The sequence below is a fragment of the Ostrea edulis genome, chromosome 1, assembly GCF_947568905.1.
Source record: "Ostrea edulis chromosome 1, xbOstEdul1.1, whole genome shotgun sequence".
Lineage (NCBI taxonomy): Eukaryota > Metazoa > Mollusca > Bivalvia > Ostreida > Ostreidae > Ostrea > Ostrea edulis.
The window spans coordinates 15,769,712-15,786,171 of NC_079164.1; the positions used below are offsets into that span (position 1 = coordinate 15,769,712).

Genomic DNA, 16,460 nt, shown 5'->3' on the forward strand with positions numbered 1-16,460 from the left:
TCTAGGATCTGATTTTAATTAGATTGGGGTGTAAATCAACTTTAGTCATTAAACCAAGATTTAAAATAAAATTTTAATTCTACTCGTGGATTTGACATTTTACCATGAAAGATTCCATCCCCATGTTACATTCTTTTAATTTCATTCAGTTAAAGAATTAGGGGAAATTAATGAAAAAATCTACACTTTAGAAAATTGCATTTTACTGTGAAATTATTTTCTGTAATTTCCCCGTTGGCTCAATTAGACGAATGGTACCGCAAGTTATCTGTCAGCTGTGCATATGCCCAATAATTGTTTTCTGCTTCTTTATAAATTTTTTATCATTGATGTAAAAAAAGAAAAGTAATCATAAGACTTAATTGGAAATATTTGTTTTTTTATATTACCTCTAGATGTATGTTGTATCATGCAATTCAATGAAAAATAAAATTGTACATGTAGAGCAAAAAGAGAATAGAATATATATATGTGTGTGTGTGTGTGTGTGTGTGTGTGTTCGCGCACTATGCCGACACTTACGACACGTATAAGGTTACACACGAGCAACCTACGACATTTTCAGAACCTACGACACAAAAGTGTGTCGTAGGTTTGGAGACCCCTTGAAATCGGAATTTTTCATCGTGTTTTACCCAGAAAATACAAAATTTTGTATAGTGTGAGTTTCCATGTTACACACGACTTTTGTTACACACAACACCGAGCCATAATGGGGTGCTTACACACTTTGCATCCTTGCCACATTCTCGCGCATGCGCAAATTCAACTTCCTAAGGAAACGAGGTCGAGTGGATGACAATGCAAATCTAAGTGTTTTTGTTTATTTAATTGAATATAAGTAGTCAATTAATGATTTAAAATTGATATTTTTGTTCCCGTCCGTTTAGTTTGAATACATTGGGGTATGTGATGTATCGTTATTCTGCAGTAATGGTGAGAAAAAGTAAGTTGACCTTTGACACGACTAAGATACAATTAGATGCGTGTAAGCTTAAATAGTTCAATGGTTTTCATTTTCTGTATGTTTTTGTGTTTGTTTTATATCATCATGATTATCTTCAGTATTTTGGTTTATCATTGATTTGACAAAATGTTTTACAAATACAGAATCAAGGAATAGTTAGAATTTCCTCTTCAATACAATATCGGTGTACACGTTTTTTTTTAGACATATGAACATCGTTAAAAGCAACAATTCTCTAAATATTAAATGAGAATTGAATTATTATACACAGTATATTTGTCATTCTTTGATGAATATGCGTATCTTAATGTATAACATTGATATATAACAAACTGACGAACAACTGGAATTTCCTCTTTAGAATATTCTATCTTAGCTTGGCAAAATATTTTCAATATTTTCAAAGATATAAACCCCGTTTCAAAGCGACAATATCAAAGAAAATTAAACAAGTACATAGCTCCAAAAAATTGGGTCTTTATTACCACTATTTTTGGATATTATTAACTGGTAACCGGTGGATAGCTCCAGCCTCTTTCCCCTTAATAAGGAAGGTGTGGTCAAGCGCGGTTAAACAAGTTCTTGGGGAAAATATTGTTTACCTTATTTTAAGAAATTGTTTAGATTTCATTTTGTTCCAACATCGACCAGTTGCAAAGATTTTGGGTTAATTTATCTGATGGTTGACTTTACGCCATGGCTATAAACAACTTTATATAATATGTTGATTTATAGGCGTTGAAAGAAATTTCCAAATAAAGGGTGTTGAAATCAAATGGGACAAGGACATTTAAAGTATGTGCGGTTCAAGTGTCTCTCATCAATATGAATAGAATGAAAAATAAAGTAATTTGTCCCAAAATGAAGTCCCCCCCCCCCTTTCTTCTCTCCAACCCCATCCCCATTTGTGCATGCAGCTAGATCCAGTGTTTTCATACCAGACCAAATTCATGTTAAATTATCAATGTTTGTCCTGTTAAGAAGATATACTTTTTAAGTAAATGGAAACTCCAATCTAGTTCACTGAATTTATGAAAAGGCAAGAGCAGATCCGGATTTCTCTCTCTCTCTCTCTCTCAGAGTGTTGCCAAATCGGTGTAACTTACATTAAAAAAAATAAAGGGGTTTCGGTCAAGGGCTACCGCTATTTTTAGAGCGACCCTGAACACTAGCGACAGCGATCACCGCAACACCGGCACCAGAACATGTACAGACTGTTCAATCGAGTGGGGAAGATCCCCAGGGCTTTTTGTAAATTTCATATAAAGTTGCAGAAATGACATTTTTTATCTTTGTTTATTTTTTTACTTATTCAATTGTAAGAAATCAGATACTATTTATATGTATTTCTAAAAATAAAATTGAAAAAAAAAATAATAAATCCATTACGAGATTCGAACTGGGTACATGTTATCGTGAGTTTCATAGACATCTCTAACGATTACGTAACAGTGTTTTAATCTTCACACTCTTGTTATTTCACACTCTCAAATAAATGAAGTTATGTAAATCAATTTTGTGTAGCCTATGTTTCAAAATATTATCTGTATTTTGCACCATTTACAAATGTAAAATAGTATTGTTAAAAATTCAGAAGTTTTTGAATTTGTCAGCACTTGGAGATTATTTTTCTCGTGCCGTAGACCGACTGAAGAAGAAAAAAAAAAGGGGTCAGATTATTTTCTTAGTGCTGTGTTTAAAGTTATGTATTAGTAAGTATAAAATGAGGATATCATTGTTTATAGACATCAGTCAGTGCTGCATATACATGTATTACCATTGTCTGTCTGTCTGTTTACCAGTATTTACAGGTATCTGAATTTTTAATCAGCTGTTAATCTGTAAATGGATACAAATAGAAAAATGGGAGGGGGGATGCATATAGATAGATATATAGTGTATTTATCATCTATTTATAGAGATAGAGTTTTTTCCTTTTATTTATTTATATATATTTATTGATTAAAATACCTGTGCAGTATAATGAGTATTGCCCATGTCTGTTTTAGGGGTAGTGGTAAAATAGTATGATATACATGTATGTATGATATTTTAATAATATTAACAATGAACCTACATTGTAATATTTTTGCCATAGTGTGTATATGAATTCTAGGTATCAGGACAACTCGCCCCCAAGACAACTCGCCCTCAAGACAACTCACCCCCTCATCGGGACAACTCGCCCCTAAGACAACCCGCCCTCAAGACAACTCGCCCCCTCTCTTGAGATAATTCGCTCCTACATATCATACATGTTTACAATTATTATTTTTGGTCTAAATCCAAGAGGTGTATTACCAAAAATTAATGAATTTCTTATAGATAGTATATACATCACAGACAATAAGACGTGTTCACATTAACACCGAACTTCATGTCTTTTTATGCAAGACGAACGATTTTAGTGGAAATCCAGTGTTTGGGTTCAGTAAATTCATCATCACTTTTATGTACATGTAAAATATATAATTTCAGCGGAAACAAGTTAGCGTTTGGTATAGGGAGAGTATTAGCTTGGTCTACAGCTGACGTTGTATAATTATCAATAATCTTCGTCTGTTGTTAAATCTAATTGTTTCATTTCCCCCAAGCTGTTATAAATTTACTTCAAACGTTATGAGTTACTCATCATCAGAGTTCTTTACACTTTGAAATCGCCGCGTAAAAAGAATCACACTGCGTAAAAAGAATCAGTAAAGCAAAGCCGTTATAAAATTTCTAAAATGGGAATTTTATTTTTCAACGGGTATTAGTTGAGAAATGCATTAAAAGATAATTACATGTATCAGAATATTCATGCTTCACCTTTACACTTATGTATACTATATCGATAAAAGAAACACCCACACCCTCAAAATTTTCTCAGTATTAGAGACATTTAATCAATTACCTGAAGATCAGTAAATATAATTTTCCTTGCCAATTGATTTATGAAAAATATAACTTTTTCTGAAATGCAATAATTAAATATATGTATAATTCTATTAGAATTTACCATTCGTGTTAAAGTATGAAAGAAAAAGACATATCTTTATAATTGTAATTGTAATTAAAAGATTTATATAGCACCCTATCAACATTAGTTCTCTAAAGCGCTTTACAAATGTGAAAGAAAAGATAATATAAAATCGATGTGCACATACATGTGAATAAAATATTCATAGTGTCAGAATTAAAATGCATAAATATTATTATTAATATATAGCGATATGATATGATTACCATAATAACATATGAAACAATTTAAAACAACCCTTAGGAATAATTAAATACATAACAAGGACATAGGCATAATAACAAACAGCAGGGGTTTTTTTTTTTGGGGGGGGGGGGGGGGGTGTTTGTTTTTTGTTAACAGCACTGTAAGAGCTGTATGTAAGAGCACTAAGTATATAAAAATAATCACAAATTAAAAGCTAATTTAAAGAGATGCATTCTGAGGTCCACTTTAAAATTAGACAATGAAGTACATTGTCTGAGTTTAAAAGGCAGAGAATTCCAGAGACTCGATGCAGCTTTGTCCAAACGTCGATCCCCATATGTTTTCGTACGTGTCCGAGGTACCTGGAGAAGATGCAGAGATTCGGATCTTAGTGATCGTGTGGGATTGTAAACTGTAAGGATATCCTTTATGTAAACTGGAGATAGGTTGTTGGGAGATTTGAAAGTATGAAGGAAGTATCTTATATTGAATTCTGTACTCAACTGGGAACCAGTGAAGATCTATTAGAACAGGAGTAATATGGTCGGATTTTTTTGAGCGTGTTATTAATCTTGCAGCTGTGTTTTGTGCCCTCTGAAGTTTGCTGGTGTGTTTAGAATGAACACCATAAAGCAATGCATTTCCGTAATCTAATCTGGATGTAACTAGCGAGTTTACTAGAGTGTTACATGCTTCATCATTGATAAATGTTAAAAGTGTAAATAACACACACAAAATAAAAATAAAATGTGATAATATATTTATATATAATATTGGGGGCAGGGTTTGACACTAAGGCACGCCCGACCGACCGAGACTACTAAATGATAGGTCTGGTTGGGTAAAATGTTTATTTACTAGTCCGACTGGTCGTGTTAAAAATAGGAACAAATTTAAGAAACTTTACTTTAAATCATAAAATATTTTATTCATAAAAAAAATAACTGTAAAGAGTTTGCGAGCAATTTAATGAACCACATGATGACATAATCTCTATCTTTAGTTCTAATAAGTCGCGGTCGTAAGTGATGTTCTACGACATCTACACATTGTTAATGTGTGTAAAGTTATGTTTTGGTTAAATAGAATTATTGAATTCACTTTCATTAAAAAAAACCACCAAAACAGTTCATTTGAATTGAATATAAGAAAGTGTTTATTAAACATATGTGCGGGAATGTCTATATAATCAAATATGAAATCTCGTCCTCAATGAAAGCAAAAGATGTCTCAAGAAAGAAAAAAAAAGGAAAACGTTGGGAAGAAACAAAGCAGCTAGGGCTTATGAAATAGAAATTTTAAAAAAAAATATTGAGGTCAATTTATTCTAAATGGATTAAAGAATTTCCGTGCCGGTAAAAATTTAATGAAACTGAAAATAGGGTTGAAAGTAAAAGCATCAAATTGAATGACGAGATTAAAGATTTTTTTGAGACAATTAAATGCATTTTAGTTCAAACTTAACGTTTTTCATTTAAATTAAGTACATGTATTTAGATATGGAGAATCTTATAAAAAAAAATTTCTGGAACGTTGGTCAGGGCTAGTGGATGTAAGGTCAGGTCTAGCAAAAATCATTTTAAGTAGCCCGATTGGTCTAGTGCCCCAAAAAGTTAATGTCAAACCCTGGGGGGGCGAGTGTCTCAAGAGAAGGGGGCGACTTGTCCTGAGAGAGGGCGACTTGTCCTAAGAGGGGGCGAGTTGTCTTGGGGGCGAGTTGTCCAGCATTCGAATTCTATTGGTATCAATTATATAGTAGGCCTAGTAAGAATACTATTCTACTTCTATTCAGTAGAAATAGAGCAACACATACAAGAATATTTAAGCTTACATTTATGTATAGTAGTCTGGTACCACTAAATATATTAAGTTGAGTGTTCATAATATGTTAAAAATTCAGATCATGATGTTTATTTACATGTCAGAGGGCATAAACATGCACCATACTTTTCATGAAGCACCAACACTCTTCATGAAGTATGCTGGCGTAAAGCGCAGCAGTTCAGGGTACCTGTAAAGTGCGAAACGAAACGAAATATACCGAAACGAAACGAAATCCACCGAAACGAAACGAAATATGTCGAAAGGAAACGAAACCCACCGAAACGAAACGAAACCTACCTAAGCGAAATGAAACAAATTGTATAACCAAACTCTTTTAATTATAATAATTAAAAATGGCATCTTAGGCCCCTGTGAAAGTTACCACATATCAATAAAATTCGCCTCCCCTTTGATGTAGGCCTTCGGCTTAACTGATATAATTAAAAGAGATCGGTTATACAATCTGTTTCGTTTCGGTAGATTTCGTTTCGTTTCGGCGGATTTCGTTTCGTTTCGATTTCGTTTCGCACTTTACAGGTGCCCAGCAGTTCATGCCCTTAAATACTTTAAAAAATTAAACTTATTTCTTAAATATGCATACATGTATTTGTACTTTAATAATCCATGTTTAGGAAATATTTCCATGTTATATATGTTAATCATATGTGTCACCATGCAATGTTAGATTGAAAAATAATATAAATACATGTGTATATGCAAGCTAATGTTTCATTAGATTCTTTGCATTTGATTTTAATGTCAAGTTTCTTTTTCATAGTTGACGCAACAGATTATGAGATACAGATGAAACATGCAGGGAACCATGTAAATGATTCTGAAAGTGGCTACCCAGGTGCTGTTTAAGGAAGCTTGTAATAGGAGTGGAAAACCACCCAAAAACTGTGTGTCTCAAAATGCCAGTAGAGACATAGAAAGAAGAGAGGAACTAGCTTGGATATCATTATGAAGAACCTAACCTCCTTGGAGTCAAGTATGTGACAAATTATTCATATAAATAATCATCCATGTCACCATGAGATCGAAATTAACTTTTTAACCACAAGAAATTTTAGGTACTGTATTCTTTTCCTACTAGGCTCCAATTCGAAATTTAACCAGCATTTTTCTATCGATTGCTTTTTTTCAGGAATTTAATAAACTAAGCACCCCTTTTATCAAAATAAATGAGAAGAAAGTGCAATATCAAAAACAAGATTGGAATTTCTTTCCTTTAACATTTTTAAATGAATTATCAGGCAATGTATCATTGGTGGGGGTCATAGGGAACATCTATGCAGCATGTACTCACTATCCAGAGGTCCTCCACCTACAATTTACAGCATTATGTGGCTTGAACCTTAAGACTTAGTGTGTATTTAATTCTCTCTCTCTCTCTCTCTCTCTCTCTCTATATATATATATATATATATATATTTCTATTTACTCAATCCTGTGTGTAATCATGCTTAGCAACTATCCAGTATGTTTCTGTGTAACATATTCTCAGCCATGCGGATGTTTTTCGTTAGATGTCATTTTTTTCCCGACGAGTGAGGGGAAACCATCCCCTTACGAAACAGCCTGTAGAGAAATAAATGTTATGTGATTGAACTCCATCTGATCATCAATTTATATATATATATATATATATATATATATATATATATATATATATATAATCCAAATAGAAAGAGTTGATATCACACAGTCAAAATAATTAAATAAAAAAGCAGGAAAATATGCAGTTCCAAAATATATTCAAATCGCTAGTGCTTTCTGGATTTTAACATCCATCCTCAGGTGAATACAAATATTGAATACAAAGTTGTTTATCTTATATTGTTGTATATGTATATCTAAAACATTTGGAGATTTCATCACAGTGGCTCATCACAAATTAACCCTCTCTCTTCTATATTTACATGGGGGGGGGGGGGGGGGGATCTGGTATCCCAATAATCACTCCTTCAAATTTCTATTATGTCTCCTTTATTTTACTGACATAAGATTTTACGACCCCTCTCAATCGATCAGAGAAAGACCATAGTTTGTAAAAATACTTAGAATATCTGTTCGCACCAACAATATATTTGAAGGAACAATGCATTTTCTATCGTTTTTAAAACCACAGGAACTTTTCATCAATCACTCAGAATGGAAGACAGACTTGCATTGGTCAGTTCAAGTTGCTCTTCAGTTAGGATGTGTGAGAGTAGTTTAAGCAAACATCCCCCCATTTAAGAAATTATGTCATTGTGCTTCTGCACAACTAATCATAATCTTACGTTCTAAGTTTTTATAGTATGTACCTGGAATATGTCAATATAATTCCATTTTTCTCATTCATAAGAGATTTACCAGTTATCTAAATATTACGTATGCAACTAATCAGAATGAAATGCTTGACGTGTGCATGTGTAGGTATTCATATTGTAAATCAACAGCAAAAAATCATTTTAATTTAATTACCCTTTAATAAGAAAGTTGTGGTCATTTCAGTACCAAAAAATGAAAGAAAGCAATGCACGTTATGTGCATATGTCAATCTGTAATTCTGTTGATGTCATCCAACAGGTATTTGTATCATGTACATATGATTAGCATAATTAGTTTGAATTTCATGTTTGCATCATATATAAGAAAGCTGTGGAGATTTTGAAATTGTCTAATCAAAATTTAGCACAATTGTGCATGCACATGCTGGCTAGTAATTTTAACCATACCAATTTGTAAGTGCCAAGACATACTAAAATCCTCAACTTCAGAAGAATTTAATGAAAAACATAAACATTATGGTCCTTGAAATATAGAAAAAATATAGAATCTTCAAAAGACAGGATATGCATATACTGAGTGTTGGCATTTTTGTATTACACCAATCTATATAGATACACATACTATCTACTATGCTGTGATATCAACTCATTCACTTTATTCATAAGAAAGTTACAGACATTTTAGTATTAAATCCAATCAAAATGAAATTTTGCATGCATGTGCAGATTGGTCATTTTGAACATGCAGATCAGTTAATAAATATCTTAAAAATATCTTAAAAATAAAAATCTTAAAAATTACAAGTCTTAATTAATAAATGCCTACAATATGAATATTAAACAATCTCAAAGAACAAAAAAAAATTTAGACTGATTCCCAAGTTAGTGTACCAAAATCCAATGCATGCACATTCAGACTAAAATACTATCTTTCTGCACATCCAAATGATATACATGTATGTACAATCATCTTAAAAAGATTGCATATAAAGGATCTCTTGTATAGTTATTGAGAACAGAGTATACCCTAAGTTCTGGGAACATAAATATAAGGAATCACTGTCTAGTTTGTCAGGGTATATGAGGTGATTAACAAATTAACATCAACTGAAAATATGAGAATTCATACATAACAGCTTCACCGTTTATATAGTTTGCATGCATGTATCATGTTCATGCTTTTATGGGATCTTTGTGAATTATGTCAAGGATTTGGATGATTTGAATATATTATAAAAGTGGCAAGAATGAAAATAACATGTTCTGCCATATTTTTGTTTTCGACAGTTTATTTTATTTTTCAATGCGTTGTTTTACACCAGTTTTGTAACGTATGCAATGCAGTGTACACCAGTTTTGGACAAATGAAATTGGCCTTTAGTTTGCTTCATCAATATACAGACTCTATTTCAATTGATTATATATTAATAGTGAGTCTCATGCCAGTATAAGGCAATATACATCTTTCTCACATAATCACTAGTGTGAGACCAACTCAACCCATGTGAGACAGCCATACAAGATTTTTCTGTCTTACACTGCTAAGACATATCTTTGCTTGTGATGTACATATGTATGTCGTATATTTTCTGATTTACATTACACGATAAAGAAAAATAGTTTGTATTGTTTTCTTCAAATTTCAATTTGATATATATTATGTATAGCTTTTTTATGGACAACCTTGGGTTTTGTACTTTACACTTATATTGTAAACCATTTTCAGGTATGCTGAGATCTTCATACTGTGTAATTAATTTTTGCATATATTCAAAGAAGGATTTCAATAATTTTGAATTTTCTCAAAGCTCTTGAATTAAAATACTGAACTGATAAAATGTGAGAAAAATAACACTTTATTATTTGCTCATGTGGGATAGGGAAATTCCACCTCTGGAACAAGATTCACTGCTTAAGACTCAGCAAAGTCTCGTCCTAGACTGCAAATCTTGTCCCCTCGGTGGAATTTCCCTATCTCCCATTCATACGAATGAAGGATTCCATTTATCACACACATGCAATGCACACGTGATATCATGCCAATATACATATGCATTTATCACACATGTAGCAAGTTTCAATGTTAGAACACATCTGATATATGCAGTGAGTTTTATGTCAATATATATTTATCACACACATGCAGTGAGTTTCAGTGCCAGTACACATTTGCACACATGTAATGAGTTTCAGTGCCAGTACGCATTTATCACATGCGTGTAGTGAGTTTAAATGCCAGTACACATCACACACATGTAGTGAGTTTCAATGTCAGTACAGATCAATACACATGTAGTGAGTTTCAATGCCAGTACAGATTTACCACACACATGTAGTGAGTTTCAATGTCAATACAGATTTATCACACACATGTGAGTTTCAATGTCAATACATATTTATCACACACATATATTGAGTTTCAATGTCAACACAGATTTATCACACACATATATTGAGTTTCAATGTTAATACAGATTTATCACACACATGTAGTGAGTTTCAATGTCAATACAGATTTATCACACACATGTAGTGAGTTTCATTGTCAATACAGATTTTTCACACACTTAAACTGTTAAGTGAGTTTCAATGTCAATACAAAGTGATCAATTCTTTTGAGAAGCCTGTAGTAACCAACCATGTTGATATCCAAGAACTTTTTAACATTGTTATCTCTTTCTAAAATATTCAAAGTTTATATTTGGATTTCAAAAATCTTTTGTCTCTCAATCAACACATTGAAATTTGGTTTAAAGCATGTTGAATTTAGTTTCACAATCTTGATATGATTTAATTGTGATGATTTCAAAAATAACATTCCTACTCACCACCCTGCACCTCAGAAATTAAAATGTAACTTAGAAATAATGAATGCATTTAAAAAAAAGAAGATTTAAAAACATTCAATATTTAAAATGATTGGACCAGTATTTCCTAATGTGAAATAATGTTAACGTGTACTGTGTTGTGCGGCGTGAAGACAAAATGTTTGGTAATAAAATAAGGTTATATTTAACAAGGAAAAAGTTTTTGAATAGGTATTGACCATATATTACACAGATAAGTTAAATAGGCAACTTAATAAATTTCAAATGATTAGGTCACTAAAGATCATTTTGGAAAGATCAAGGTCACTCAACATGTACCTTATATAGAAAAGAACCTTTATTTCAAAAGTTATATATCATTGTGCAAGTCATTTGTTACATGAAGTAGTTCAACTTCATTGGTTAGATGCAGTTTGGGGAAGCAATTACTAATATTCTTGTTATTGGATTTCACTCAAATAGAGACATCAACACTTGCCCGAGTCCCCACATACACAGGGTGGAAGTAACTTGTTTATGTGTTTGGAAAACGCGATATGTATATTACATATTTAAAGTTCATTTACATTTTGTTAATAGTAACTTACAGCAGTACAAACATTTTAAAGCTTTATCTCTTCAATGTTGTAGACTATATTCAGAGGGAATGCAGATACTGAGGCCCCCAAGCTCATCTAGGAAGTCGGGAAGAAAAAAGCGAGGTATTTGTATGTCATAATTTGTATTATATTTTGTTATTCCCAAGCAAATGAAGTTTAGGAGGGTATATTAGAATCGCCATGTCTGTCTGTTGGTCTGTCTGTCTGTCGATTTGTCTGTAGGCATAATTTTGGCTGTACTCATTTTAGGAGACTAGCTAATGGAATTTTCTTAAAATGTGTACACTCTCTCAAATCATAAAGACATATAAAAATCTGCACCTAGGGTTTTCATAATGATTGGACAAAGTTTACTTAATTTAGATCATTTTGTTGTTTCTTTGAAATTAGAAAAATTTTGAGCCTTGTTTGCTTTAACTTAAGGGTATGTCCTGACCTTAGCAGAGGGTCATTTGGACAAGATTACAGATATTTTTATGCCCCCTAGATCAAAGATCGGGGGGGGGGGGGGATATTGTTTTTGTCCTGTCTGTCATTCTGTCTGAAACTTTAACCTTGCTAATAACCTTTGAACAGTAAGAGCTAGAGCTTTGATATTTCACATGAGTATTCCTTATGACAAGACCTTTCCGTGGGTACTAAACCTTTTGACCTTGACATTTGACCTACTTTTTGAGAAAAAATTGACATTGGTCATAATTTCTAAATGGTAAATATTAGAGCTTTCATATTGTACATGAACATTTCTTGTGACAAGATCTTTCTACTGGTACCAAGATATTTGTCCTTTTGACCTTGGCCATCTTCAGAATTGGCCATTATCGGGTGCATTTGTGTTTCACAAACACATCTTGTTTGTCCTTGCCATAAATTGCAAGATGAGATAAACAGGAGAATAATATACTAGGTGCAGAGGTTGCTTGTGTTCAAAGAATGTGCAACAACCAGCATCAGATGATAATCATTTGGACAAGCTAGGTCAAGGTTTCTGGGTGTGCAATGCAAAATTCTTCTCTATAATGTAATTTTATTATGAAATAACTTCAGGAAATTATACAAGATTAATTAAAATATGATCAAAGAAATGTCATGACCCTGAACACAAGTCATTCAGACAAGTTTAGGGGCACAGTTTAGGAGTTTCAGATTATGAAGTCTTAGGAATGTTAATATTCTAAGTTAGAGGTGCATGGAGAAGTCATACTTGACACAGAGGCTGCTTATAGCCAAGAAGTATGTCATAAACCTTATGCCCAGGTTATTTGTAGAGGGTCATGATCACATGACTCAAAAGTCAAATGTTCTTTAGGCTGCACCAATTTAATGCTGGGATTTTGGACAGTCATATTTTTCTGTTACTCTACTCAAAGTTTACTCATGACCAGACTTTTGGACCAATGTCATTTTGGGAAGGTCAGGCTCACTCAGAATATACACCTTATATATAAGGAAAAGTGCCTTATTTCATTAGTTTTTAAACAAGTATGGATCATAAATCGTGCAGATAGGTAATAGGCAAATGGCTTTCAGACAAAGGTCACTCAAGGTCATTTTGTAAAGGTCAACATCACTCAACATATACCTTATATATGATAAAGAAACCTTCATTCCAACAATATATCAACATTTATTGAGCATTGTGTGAATCATTTGTTATTTGAAATAGTTCATTCAGGTGAGATGTATTTTGGGGAGCATACATCAGTTTTATCAATATTCTTATTTTATATTAAATATCTATTGGTAGTTTAATAAAGGTTTAGGATAGAACATTTAAAAAATATATTATTGATTTGAAATCATTTACTTTAAGTTATGGTAAATGATAGAGAAAATGAGTTGGACAATCTTTCAAGAAACTGTTGTACAACTGTTTCAAGTGATATGTACTGTCCATTCTTTATTACAGCCAATGTTCAGTGCCACACTTGGACCACTGCAGAAAAGGCAGCTTTGTAAAGACAATTTGAGACTTTCATCAAACTAGGAAAAACTCTGGCTCAGGTTGACTGTCTAAAATCCATTTGGAAGGAGAAATCGCTGTCCAGTTTAACATGGTGTCGTGGAAAGTTTGCTGTTAAAAAAATTACTTCCTGGCAGAGGTGTTACAAAGAGTTAATCCAATTTTTATGCCCCCTCCATTTGAACGAGAGGGGACGTATATATTGTTTTACATGACTAATTCGGTCTGTAGAGCAAATCTTGTCTGCTCAATATCTAATGACTTCTTTTGCTTGACTGTTTCCAAACTTGGTACAATGATTGCCCCTAGATAGTGAATGAACCATATTAATTTACAGGTCACAGGGTCAAGGGTCAAACTGGACACAGTAAGATATTGTCTGTTCAATATCTTGAGAACGCTTTCCTGACAGACATCAAACTCGGTATACTGGTTTCTTTTAAGAAGTAGGTGGTTTCTTTTAAGAAGTAGATGGTTTCCTTTAAGAAGTATATGTCCCATAATGTCCCATATTCATTTTGAAGTCACAAGGACAAAGGTCAAACTGTACATAATAAAATATTGTCCACTGAATATTTAAAGAACCAACCCTTTACCTGACAGTTACTAAACTTGGTACAGCGGTTGCCCCTAGAGAGTAGATGACCCCTACTGATTTCCAGATCCCATTGTTGAAGGTAAAATTGGACATAGTAAGATACCGTCCGTTCAATATTTGAGAACCATTCGCTTGACAGACATCAAACTTGGTTCACTAATTTTCCTTAAGAATTAGATACCCCATGGATTTTGAGGTCACAAGGTCAAGGGTCAAACTGGACATGACAAGATATTGTCTGCTCAATATATTGAGGACTCTTTGCTTGAGAGATATCAAATCAGGTACACTTGTTCTACCAAAGGAGTAGATGACTCCATTTGATTTTGAAGTCACAAGGTCAATGGTCAAAATGCTACGGACATAGGTATTGTCTACACAATATCTTGAGTTTGCGTTTCTTGACAGACATCAAACTTGGTACACTGACACATCATAAGTGTAGATATCTAGTATTCATTTTAAGGTCAATGGTCAAACTACTCTGGACATCAGATTTTGTCCATTCAGTATCTTGAGAACCCTTGTTTGACAAACATCAAACTTGGTAGTCTGGTGCCGCCTAAAGAATAGATGGCTCCCATTGGTTTTAAACTCTCAAGGTCAAAGGTCAGGACTCAAATAACTGGTTATTTGAAAATATCTGCTCAGTACCTTTAGAGATCACATATAATGGTTGCCTCTGACTAATAGATACATTGTAACTTTTGCTACAGACATTCTAAATGATCATTTTCAATATTGTAATATGGAGGGCATATATGTTTCTTAAATCTTTCTTGTAAATGGTTTTGATACTAGTTTTATATACAAGATGTATTATCAGCATTTGTCATTCATTGTACACCATACATTGGTTCATTCAAAATTGATAAATATATAATCAACAGCAGTACACATGAAATAATTCTCCATCTATATCTTGAATTGAACAAAAAGTTTAATGGTATTCCAAGGCCTTATATTCATGTGCGATTGAAAGACTGAATGAATATACTAAGATAATATAACAGTATTTAACTAAAACTAATTGCAGTTTAACACTAATGTACTTATAATGTAATTGATAGTACCATGCTCTTACTTGTAACTTGTTTTCATTTATATTCAATAGATATTTCAAGTTTGATAGCTAACTCAAATTTCAAATATGAATGAACATTAAGTGTCTGCTGTTTTAAGACTAAAGAGTAGCTTTATTTACATCATATGAGGTTTTTTGAGCTAAATTGATCAGCTTTGTATGCTTATGAAATAAATATGTACACCTATATTTTGCAGTTGGTTGTACTTTGCTTTAAAGAAGTCTTAAAATTGGTGTAGTTTTCATTAGGTTTGGACTTCGCAAGTGACAAATTGGATTAGGAGTATTTTTACTCAGTGTCTTCTCAAATACTAATGAAAAATCAAGACAATTTAATAGAGTCTTATAAATTCAGTATCTCTTGATAGATTGCTGAAAGAGTAGTACGAAAGAAAAATCCTGAACTCTGAACGATCAGATTCATGATGGATGCAGGGACACACAGTATTTTTAAAAGTCCTTGGTACAAGTTCTTCCTGTGACTTGAGCAGTGTCTGTATTCAGATATTAAAAAAAAAGATCTTTAAAGCACTGTAGTACACTGTCATATAACCAGGAATATTTCCTGTATGGTCACCTTTAAATGGCCTTTGGTGTCGTATTTCGACATAAAGGACATTCAGGATACAGACGCCTTTGAATGCAACATTGGTTATATTACAAGTGTGACTGATAAGGAGCGCCAAATTAACAAAAACTCAGATAAAAAGATCAGTTCAATTATTACCCGTAATAATCAATTGACGTGCGCATCAAATCAATCATTGTTCTCATCAATTGATTAGGTGTTCACATCAATTATTGCGCCCATATATTAAATAATGCGCGCTGCCCATCAATTCAATGTATGAGAGCAATAATGGGTTTGCTGCGCGCATTTATTTAACTGATGACTGCAATACTTCAGCGCGGCATGTGATTTTGAGCTCCGTATAATTGATTTAATAATCTCTTTAATTCAATTGAAAATATCTTAATTATTTACAACGATTTTTGTACAAGAAATTAATGAGCACATCAACTCTTATATAGAGAGAAACACTTCAATTAATATAATGAATTCAAGACAGATCTAATTAGATAGTTGTTGTATCTAGAAGAAGTATTGCATGCATC

General features: G+C 32.8%; 1 long non-coding RNA gene across 3 annotated transcripts; it reads left to right on the forward strand.

Moving 5' to 3' along the window:
• Positions 1-681: 681 nt before the first annotated feature.
• LOC130051249 (uncharacterized) lies at positions 682-15,533 on the forward strand. Of its 3 annotated transcripts, none has more exons than XR_008799681.1 (4): positions 682-946; positions 6,775-6,987; positions 11,731-11,801; positions 13,609-15,533. It is a non-coding gene; the product is annotated as an uncharacterized LOC130051249 (long non-coding RNA). The 3 variants fall into 3 exon arrangements; XR_008799680.1 differs by having other exon boundaries at positions 684-2,679; XR_008799682.1 differs by lacking the exon at positions 682-946 and adding an exon at positions 2,762-2,778.
• The last annotated feature ends 927 nt before the right edge of the window (positions 15,534-16,460 follow it).